General features: G+C 40.5%; 1 pseudogene; it reads left to right on the forward strand.

Moving 5' to 3' along the window:
- Nucleotides 1–3,695: 3,695 nt before the first annotated feature.
- The window catches only part of LOC129391370 (NADH-ubiquinone oxidoreductase chain 5-like), a 118,553-nt pseudogene continuing 113,606 nt past the window's right edge, over nucleotides 3,696–8,642 (forward strand).

Raw genomic sequence — 8,642 nt, forward strand, 5'->3', positions numbered from 1 at the left:
TTGCTGTGTTTGGGGTCTCCTTTTTGCAGGATGCAGGTTCGTAGCTCCCGTTGCTTTTGGTGTCTTCCCCCCGTGGCTAAGGTTGGTTCAGTGGGTTGTGTAGGCTTCCTGTTGGAGGGGACTCTTGCCTGTGTACTGGTTGATCAGGCTGGATCTTGTCCTTCTGGTGGGCAGGTCCACCTCCAGTGGTGTGTTTTGGGGTTTCTATGACCTTATTATGATTTTAGGAAGCCTTTCTGCTAATGGGTCGTGTTGTGTTTTGACTTGTTAGTTTTTTGCATAGCCTGTCCAGCACTGTAGCTTGCTGGTCTTTGAGTGGAGCCGGGTCTTATCGTTGAGATGGAGATCTCTGGAAGAACTTTTGCTGTTTGATATTATGGGGTGCCAGGAAGTCTCTGGTAGACCAATGTCCTGAACTCGGCTCTACCCCCTCAGAGGCAGAGGCCTGACACCTGGCTAGAGCACCAAGACCCTGTCAGCCCCTTGGCTCAGAAGAACAGGAAGAAAGAGAAAGAAAGAAAAAATTAAAAAAAAAATAAAGTTATTAAAATAAAAAATAAAAATAATTATTAAAAACTAAAACAATTAAAAGGTAATTAAAAAAGAAAACAAAAGAAAGAAAGAAGAGAGCAACCAAACCAAAACAGCAAATCCACCAACAATAAAAAGATCTAAAAAGTATACTAAAAAAACCCAAAAAAACACACACCCACACCAAAAAAAAAACAAAAAACCCAAAAAACAAATGGACAGACAGAACCCTAGGATAAATGATAAAAGCAAAGCTATACAGACAAAATCACAGAAAGAAGCATACACATACACACTCACAAAAAGAGAAAAATGAAAAAATATACATATCATTGCTCCAAAGTCCACTGCCTCAATTTTGGGATGATTCGTTGTCTATTCAGGTATTCCACAGATGCAGGGTACATCAAGTTAATTGTGGAGGTTTAATCCACTGCTTCTGGGGCCCCTGGGAGAAATTTACCTTTCTCTTCTTCGTTGGCACACCTCTTGGGGTTTAGCTTTGCATTTGCCCCGCCTCTGCATGTAGGTCGCCTGGGGGCATCTGTTCTTCAATCAGACAAGACAGGGTTAAAGGAGCAGGTGATTAGGGAGTTCTGGCTCACTCAGGCCGGGGGGAGGGAGGGGTATGGAATGCAGGGCAAGCCTGCAATGACAGAGGCCAGCATGACGTTGCAACAACCTGAGGCATGCTGTGTGTTCTCCCAGAGAAGTTGTCCCTGGATCACGGGGCCCTGGCAGTGGTAGGCTGCACAGGCTCCTGGGAAGGGAGGTGTAGATACTAACCTGTGCTTGCACACAGGCTTTTTGGTGGCTGCAGCTGTAGCCTTAATGTTTCATGTCCGTCTCTGGTGTCCGCACTGATAGCCATGGCTCCTGCCCTACTCTGGAGCTGGTTTAGTTTGTGCTCTGAATCCCCTTTCCTTACGCACCTAGAAAGAATGGTCTCTTGCCTCTTAGGCATTTCCAGACTTTATCCCAGACTCCCTCCTGGCTAGCTGTGGTGCACTAGCCCTCTTCAGGGTGTGTTCATGCAGCCAACCACACTTCTCTCCCTGGGATCTGAAATCTGAAGCCAGAGCCTCAGCTCACAGCCCCCACCCATCCCGGTGGGTGAGAAGACAAGCCTCTTAGGATGGTGAGTGCTGCTTGGCACCAATCCTCTGTGTGGGAATCTCTCTGCTTTGCCCTGTGCACCCCTATTGCTACACTCTTCTCCGTGTCTCTGAAGCTTCCCCCCAGCCACCCCCTGTCTCCACCAGTGAAGGGGCTTTCTAGTGTGTGGAAACTTTTCCACCTTCACAGCTCTCTCCCAGAGGTGCAGGTCCCATTCCTATTCTTTTGTCTCTGTTTTTTTCTTTTTTCTTTTGCCCTACCCAGGTACTTGGGGAGTTTCTTGCCTTTAGGGAAGTCTGAGGTCTTCTCCCAACATTCAGTAGGTATTCTCTAGGAGTTGTTCCACATGTAGATGTATTTCTGTTGTATTTGTGGGGAAAAGGTGATCTCCACATCTTACTCGTCTGCCATCTTGAAGGTCTCTCTTGTATTCTTTTTGATAATAGCCATTGTGACAGGTGTGAGGTGATATCTCATTGTGTTTTGACTTGCATTTCTCTGAGGATTAACAGTGTTGAACATCCTTTCATGTGACTGTTGGCCATCTGTATGTCTTCTGTAGAAAAATGTCTATTCAGATCTTCTGCCCACTTTTTAATCAGTTTGTTTGTTTGTTTTTGATATTGAGTTGTATGAGTTGATAAACAATAAAGTAAAATACATAAAGTATTTTGGATATTAACCCCTTACCAGTCATATCATTTGCAAATACCTTCTCCCATTTGGTAGCTTGTCTTTTCATTTTGTCAATGGTTTCCTTTGCTGTGCAAAAGCTTTTAAGTTTAATTCGGCCCTATTTGTTTACTTTTGCTTTTATTCATTTTGCCTCAGGGGCCTTATCCAAGAAAATATTACTACAATTTATGTCAGAGTGTTCTTTTCTAGGAGTTTTATGATTTCAGGTCTTACACTTAGGTCTTTAATCCATTTTGAGTGTATTTTTGAATATCATATGAGAAAATGTTTTAATCACATTATTTTACATGTATCTGTCCAGTTTTCACAGCAGCACTTATTGAACAGACTGCTTTTCCTTTTCTGTATATTCTTGTGTCCTTTGTTGTAGATTAATTGCTCATATAACTGTGGGTTCATTTCTGGGCTCTCTATTCTGTTCTATGTGTTTGTTTTCATACCAATACCATGCTATTTTGATTACTGTCATTTTGTAGTATCAAAGAGAGGGAGTGTGATACCTCCAGCTTCATTCTTTTTTCTCAGGATTGCTTTAGCAATTTAGGATCTTTCGTGGCTTTACATAAATTTTAGTATTAGTTGTTCTAGTTTTGTGAAAAATGTCATGCATAATTTGATAAGGATTGCATTAAATCTGTAGATTGCTTTGGGTAGAATGGAATTTTTAACAATGTTAATTCTTCTAATCCAAAAAAATGGTATATCTTTTCATTTCATTGTATCATTTTCAAATTCCTTAATCAATGTTCTATAGTTTTCAGAGTATAGGTCTTTCACCTCCCTGGTTAATTTTATTTTTGGTATTTTATTCTATTTGGTGTGATAGCGTGGATGTAGTTTAAAGGGAGAGCCAGAGAATTTCCCAATGGATTGGATGTGGAGTGTGAGAAAATCATGGATAATGCTAACATATTATGCTGAGTATCTGAAAGAGTGAAGGTGCTACTTACTGAGTTGAGGAAGATTGAGAAAGGAGTAAGTTTGGGGGGAAGAGAAATAGTTCCATTTTAGACATATAAGTTTAAAAGTCCTATTAGACACCCATGTGGAGTTGTTGAGTAGGCAGTTGGTTATTCAAATCTAGAATCCAGAGAAAGGTCTGGGATATAGATACATATTTGGGAGCCATTAGTTTATAGTTGATATTTAAAGCCATGGTATTAAATAAGTTCACCAAAGGAGTAACTAGAGGATGGCAAGAGAAGAAATTTGAGAACTCAAATTTTGTTAAGTAGGCAAAGCAGAATGCAACAGAAGTCTGATATAATTAGAAAATCTTTAAATCCTATGTGATGTAGAAGGGGTTCCAGAATTTCTGCATGCTCTGGGGCAGACTTGGAGAGTAGTTGATGATGCTGGCTGGTGAAGGTGTAAAGAAAGGTGACTACACTGGGGACAAGTGGTCCCAAGGTGAGAGCTACAGCAAGATACACAGGAGATACTCAGCCCAATCCAGGACCAAGGTTGGGGACTGAATCCTTAGGCTCTGACTCTTCTAGGATCTGACTCAACCAAGAAAGAAAATCTCCCAAATTCATGAATTACAGACTTAACCATCAGATGCCAGCAGGGCACCACTGACCACAGGAAACACAGCATTGCCTGTATCTAGAGGAGCTAAGGAGATGCTCCAAGGACCTAGGCACTTAGCTCTGGGACTGATCCTCTTCCCTGTCTCCACATGGTCCCCTAACTCCCTTCTCCATATTCCCAGATCCATATTGGATATAAGCAGAAAATGAGGAAGCATAAAAACAGGTTTATCCAAAAGAGGCTGAATTATACATCAGATGCTATTTAAATTAGCAACTGAATTTACTGAATTGGACTAAATTTAGTATCCTTTTGCACCTGCTACCTAATAAGGAAGGGCTTCTTAAGATGATTAGATGAATTATGAAAAGTATAGAAGCTGTACTTTCTTTGCATATTTGAATGTGGTATGTAAATTTATAATCAGGAAAATTTATAAAAGCATCTTGCCAACTGTGAAGTATTTAGTCTGAGACCTGTAAGAGTGTGGGGTAAGCAGAGAAGCCCTGGAAGTTTCAGGAGATTGGAACACAGGACACATACTCCAAAGTTTCTTTAAGCCAGTGATTAGGTAAAACTATTAATATGTAAATTAGACTTCAGTGCCTGGGAAGATAATGGAATTGAAGAGGAAATAGTAAATATCTCAGGGAATTAACAGAGTCACATCAAATAGTATAAATTATGTGGTGTGCTTAGGGCTATTCTTTAAGAAGCAAAAATTAATTTACAGACATCTCCTCAGTTCAGTGAGTCTTTCTGGATCACCTTGACACTATGTGACAGCAAGTCTCCCAGCATTCCCACATGGTAGGAAGGAAGGGATACGCCAAGTGTTTGGTCTCTTCCCAATTTACTAATGGAGTCATGAGTCAAAGATGGTAGAGTATCAGTGGTCAGTCTCTTCTGCTTCTCTTCTCCAGCGATGCCCTGAGCAGGGAAAATGCACAAGAATATGCTGAAGAGGCGTTCTGACTCCAAGGCTTTCCAAACCCAGCAGGATCTGCACTGCTACTTAATGCTCATTTTAAACTTTTCAGGAAAAAATGTTACGTATATGTGAAGCTTGAATCAATACCACTCACCACACACACACGCACACACACATGCACACACATGCACACTGCTCCCTCACTTTTGTTCATTCGTTCATTTACAATTTCATTCAACAAGCAAATACTGAAATGCTGAACAATCATCCACAGGAAGATATGGAACTCACAAAAAAAATACCCCACATCCAAAGACAAAGGAAAAGCCACAAGGAGATGGTAGGACGGGCACAATCACAATAAAATCAAATCCCATAACTGCTGGGTGGGTGGCTTACAAACTGGAGAGCACTTACACCACAGAAGTCCACCCACTGGTGTGAAGGTTCTGAGCCCCACGTCAGACTTCCCAACGTGGGAATCTGCAATGAGAGGAGGAATTCCTAGAGAATCAAACTTTGAAAGCTAGCAGGATTTGATTGCAGGACTTCGACAAGACTGAGGGAAACAGAGACTCCACTCTTAGAGGGCACACACAAAGTAGTGTGCACATCAGTACCCAGGGGAAAGGAACAGAGACCCTATAGAGACTGAACCAGACCTACGTGCTAATGTTGGAGGGTCTCCTGCAAAGTTATGGGGTGGCTCAGTCTTACCATGAGGACAAGGACACTGGCAGCAGAAGTTCTGGGAAGTACGCCTTGGCGTGAGCCCTCCCAGAGTCCGCATTAGACCCATCAAAGAGCCTGGGTAGACTAGAGTGTTGGGTCGTCTCAGGCCAAACAACCAACAGGGAAGGGACCCAGCCCCACCCATCAGCAGACAAGTGGATTAAACTTTTACTGATCTCTGCCTACCATAGCAATAGCCAGCTCAACCCACCACCAGTCCCTCCCATCAGGAAGCTTGAACAAGCCTCTTAGATGGCCTCATCCAGAGGGCAGACAGCAGAAGCAAGAAGAACTACAATCCTGTAGCCTGTGGAACAAAACCTACATTCACAGAAAGGTAAACAAGATGAAAAGACAGAGGGATATGTACCAGATGAAGGAACAAGATAAAACCTCAGGAAAACAACTACATGAAGTGGAGATAGGCAACCTTCCAGAAAAATAATTCAGAATAATGATAGTGAAGATGATCTAGGACCTCGGAAAAAGAATGGAGGCAAAGATCGAGAAAATGCAAGAAATGTTTAAAAAAGACCTAGAAGAATTAAAGAACAAACAAACAGAGATGAACAATGCAATAACTGAAATGAAAACTACACTAGAAGGAATCAATAGCAGAATAACTGAGGCAGAAGAATGGATAGGTGACCTGGAAGACAGAATGATGGAATTCACTGCTGTGGAACAGAATAAAGAACAAAGAATGAAAAGAAATGAAAACAGTCTAAGATACCTCTGGGACAACATTAAACGCAACAATATTCTCATTATAGGGGTCCCAGAAGACAGAGAAAAAGGACTGGAGAATATTTGAAGAGATTATAGTCAAAAACTTCCCTAACGTGGGAAAGGAAATAACCATCCAAGCCCAGGAAGTGCAGAGAGTCCCAGACAGGATAAACCCAAGGAGAAAAATGCTAAGATATAGTAATCAAATTGGTAAAAACTAAAGACACAGAAAAATTATTGAAACCAGCAAGGGAAAAAATGACAAATAACATACAAGGGAAACTCCCATAATGTTAACAGCTGATTTCTCAGCAGAAACTGTACAAGCCAGAAGGGAGTGGCATGATATACTTAAAGTAATAAAAGGGAAGAACCTACAACCAAGATTACTCTACCTAGGGAATGTAAATTGATACAGCTACTATGGAGAACAGTATGGAGGTTCTTTAAAAAGCTACAAATAGAACTACCATACGACACAGCAATCCCACTACTGGGCATATACCCTGAGAAAACCATAATTCAAAAAGAGTCATGTACCAAAATGTTCATTGCAGCTCTGTTTACAATAGCCAGGACATGGAAGCAACCTAAGTGTCCATCAACAGATGAATGGATAAAGAAGATGTGGCACATATATACAATGGAATATTACTCAGCCATAAAAAGAAAGGAAACTGAGTTATTTGTAATGAGGTGGATAGACCTGGAGTCTGACATACAGAGTGAAGTAAGTCAGAAGGAGAAAAACAAATACCGTATGCTAACACATATATATGGAATCTAAGAAAAAAAAATGTCATGAAGAGATTAGTGGTAGGACAGGAATAAAACACAGACCTACTAGAGCATGGACTTGAGGACATGGGGAGGGGGAAGGGTAAGCTGTGACGAAGTGAGAGAGTGGCAGGGGGGGAGGGGGAAGGGTAAGTTGTGACAAAGTGAGAGAGTGGCATGGACATATATATACTACCAAACGTAGGGTGGATAGCTAGTGGGAAGCAGCTGCGTGGCACAGGGAGATCAGCTAGGTGGTTTGTGACCACCTAGAGAGGTGGGATAAGGAGGGTGGGAGGGAGAGAGATGCAAGAGGGAAGAGATATGGGAACATATGTATATGTATAACTGATTCACTTTGTTGTAGAGCAGAAACTAACACACCATTGTAAAGCAATTATACTCCAATAAAGATGTTAAAAAAAAAAAGATTACTCTATCTAGCAAGGATCTCATTCAGTTTGATGGAGAAATCAAAAGTTTTACAGACCAGTAAAAGCTAAGAGAATTCAGCACCACCAAACCAGCTCTACAACAAATGCTAAAGGAACTTCTCTAAGTGGGAAACACAGGAGATGAAAAGGACCTACAAACACAGACCAATAACAATTAAGAAAATGGTAATAGGAACATACATATTGATAACTACCTGTAACGTGAATGGATTAAATGTTCCAACCAAATGACGCAAGCTTGCTGAATGGATACAAAAACAAGACCCATATATATGCTGTCTACAAGAGACCCACTTCAGACACAGGGACACATACAGACTGAAAGTTAAGGGATGGAAAAATATATTCCATGCAAATGGAAATCAAAAGAAAGCAGGAGTAACAATACTCATGTCAGATAAAATAGACTTTAAAATAAAGAATGTTACAAGAGACAAGGAAGGACACTACATAATGATCAAGGGATCAATCCAAGAAGAAGATATAACAATTATAAATATATATGCACCCTACATAGTAGCACCTCAATACATAAGGCAACTGCTAACAGCTATAAAAGAGGAAATCGACAGTAACACAATAATAGTGGGGGACTTTAAAACCTCACTTATGCCAAAGGACAGATCATCCATACAGAAAATTAATAGGGAAAGAGAAGCTTAAATGACACAATAGACCAGATATATTTAATGGATATTTATAGGACATTCCATCCAAAAACAGCAGATTACACTTTCTTCTAAAGTGTGCACAGAACATTTTCCGGGATAGATCACATCTTGGGTCACAAATCAAGCCTTGGTAAATATAAGAAAATTGAAATCATATCAAGCATCTTTTCTGACCACAACGCTATGAGATTAGAAATCAATTACAGGAAAAAAAAAAACGTAAAAAACACAAACACATGGAGGCTAAACAATACGTTACTAAATAACCAAGAGATCACTGAAGAAATCAAAGAGGAAATGAAACAATACCTAGAACCAAATGACAATGAAAACACGAGATCCAAAACCTATGCGATGTGGCAAAAGCAGTTCTAAGAAGGAATTTTATAGTTATACAAGCCTACCTCAAGAAAAAAGAAAAATCTCAAATAAAAAATCTAACCTTACACCTAAAGGAAATAGAGAAAGAAG

Source organism: Physeter macrocephalus, chromosome 16, assembly GCF_002837175.3.
Source record: "Physeter macrocephalus isolate SW-GA chromosome 16, ASM283717v5, whole genome shotgun sequence".
Lineage (NCBI taxonomy): Eukaryota > Metazoa > Chordata > Mammalia > Artiodactyla > Physeteridae > Physeter > Physeter macrocephalus.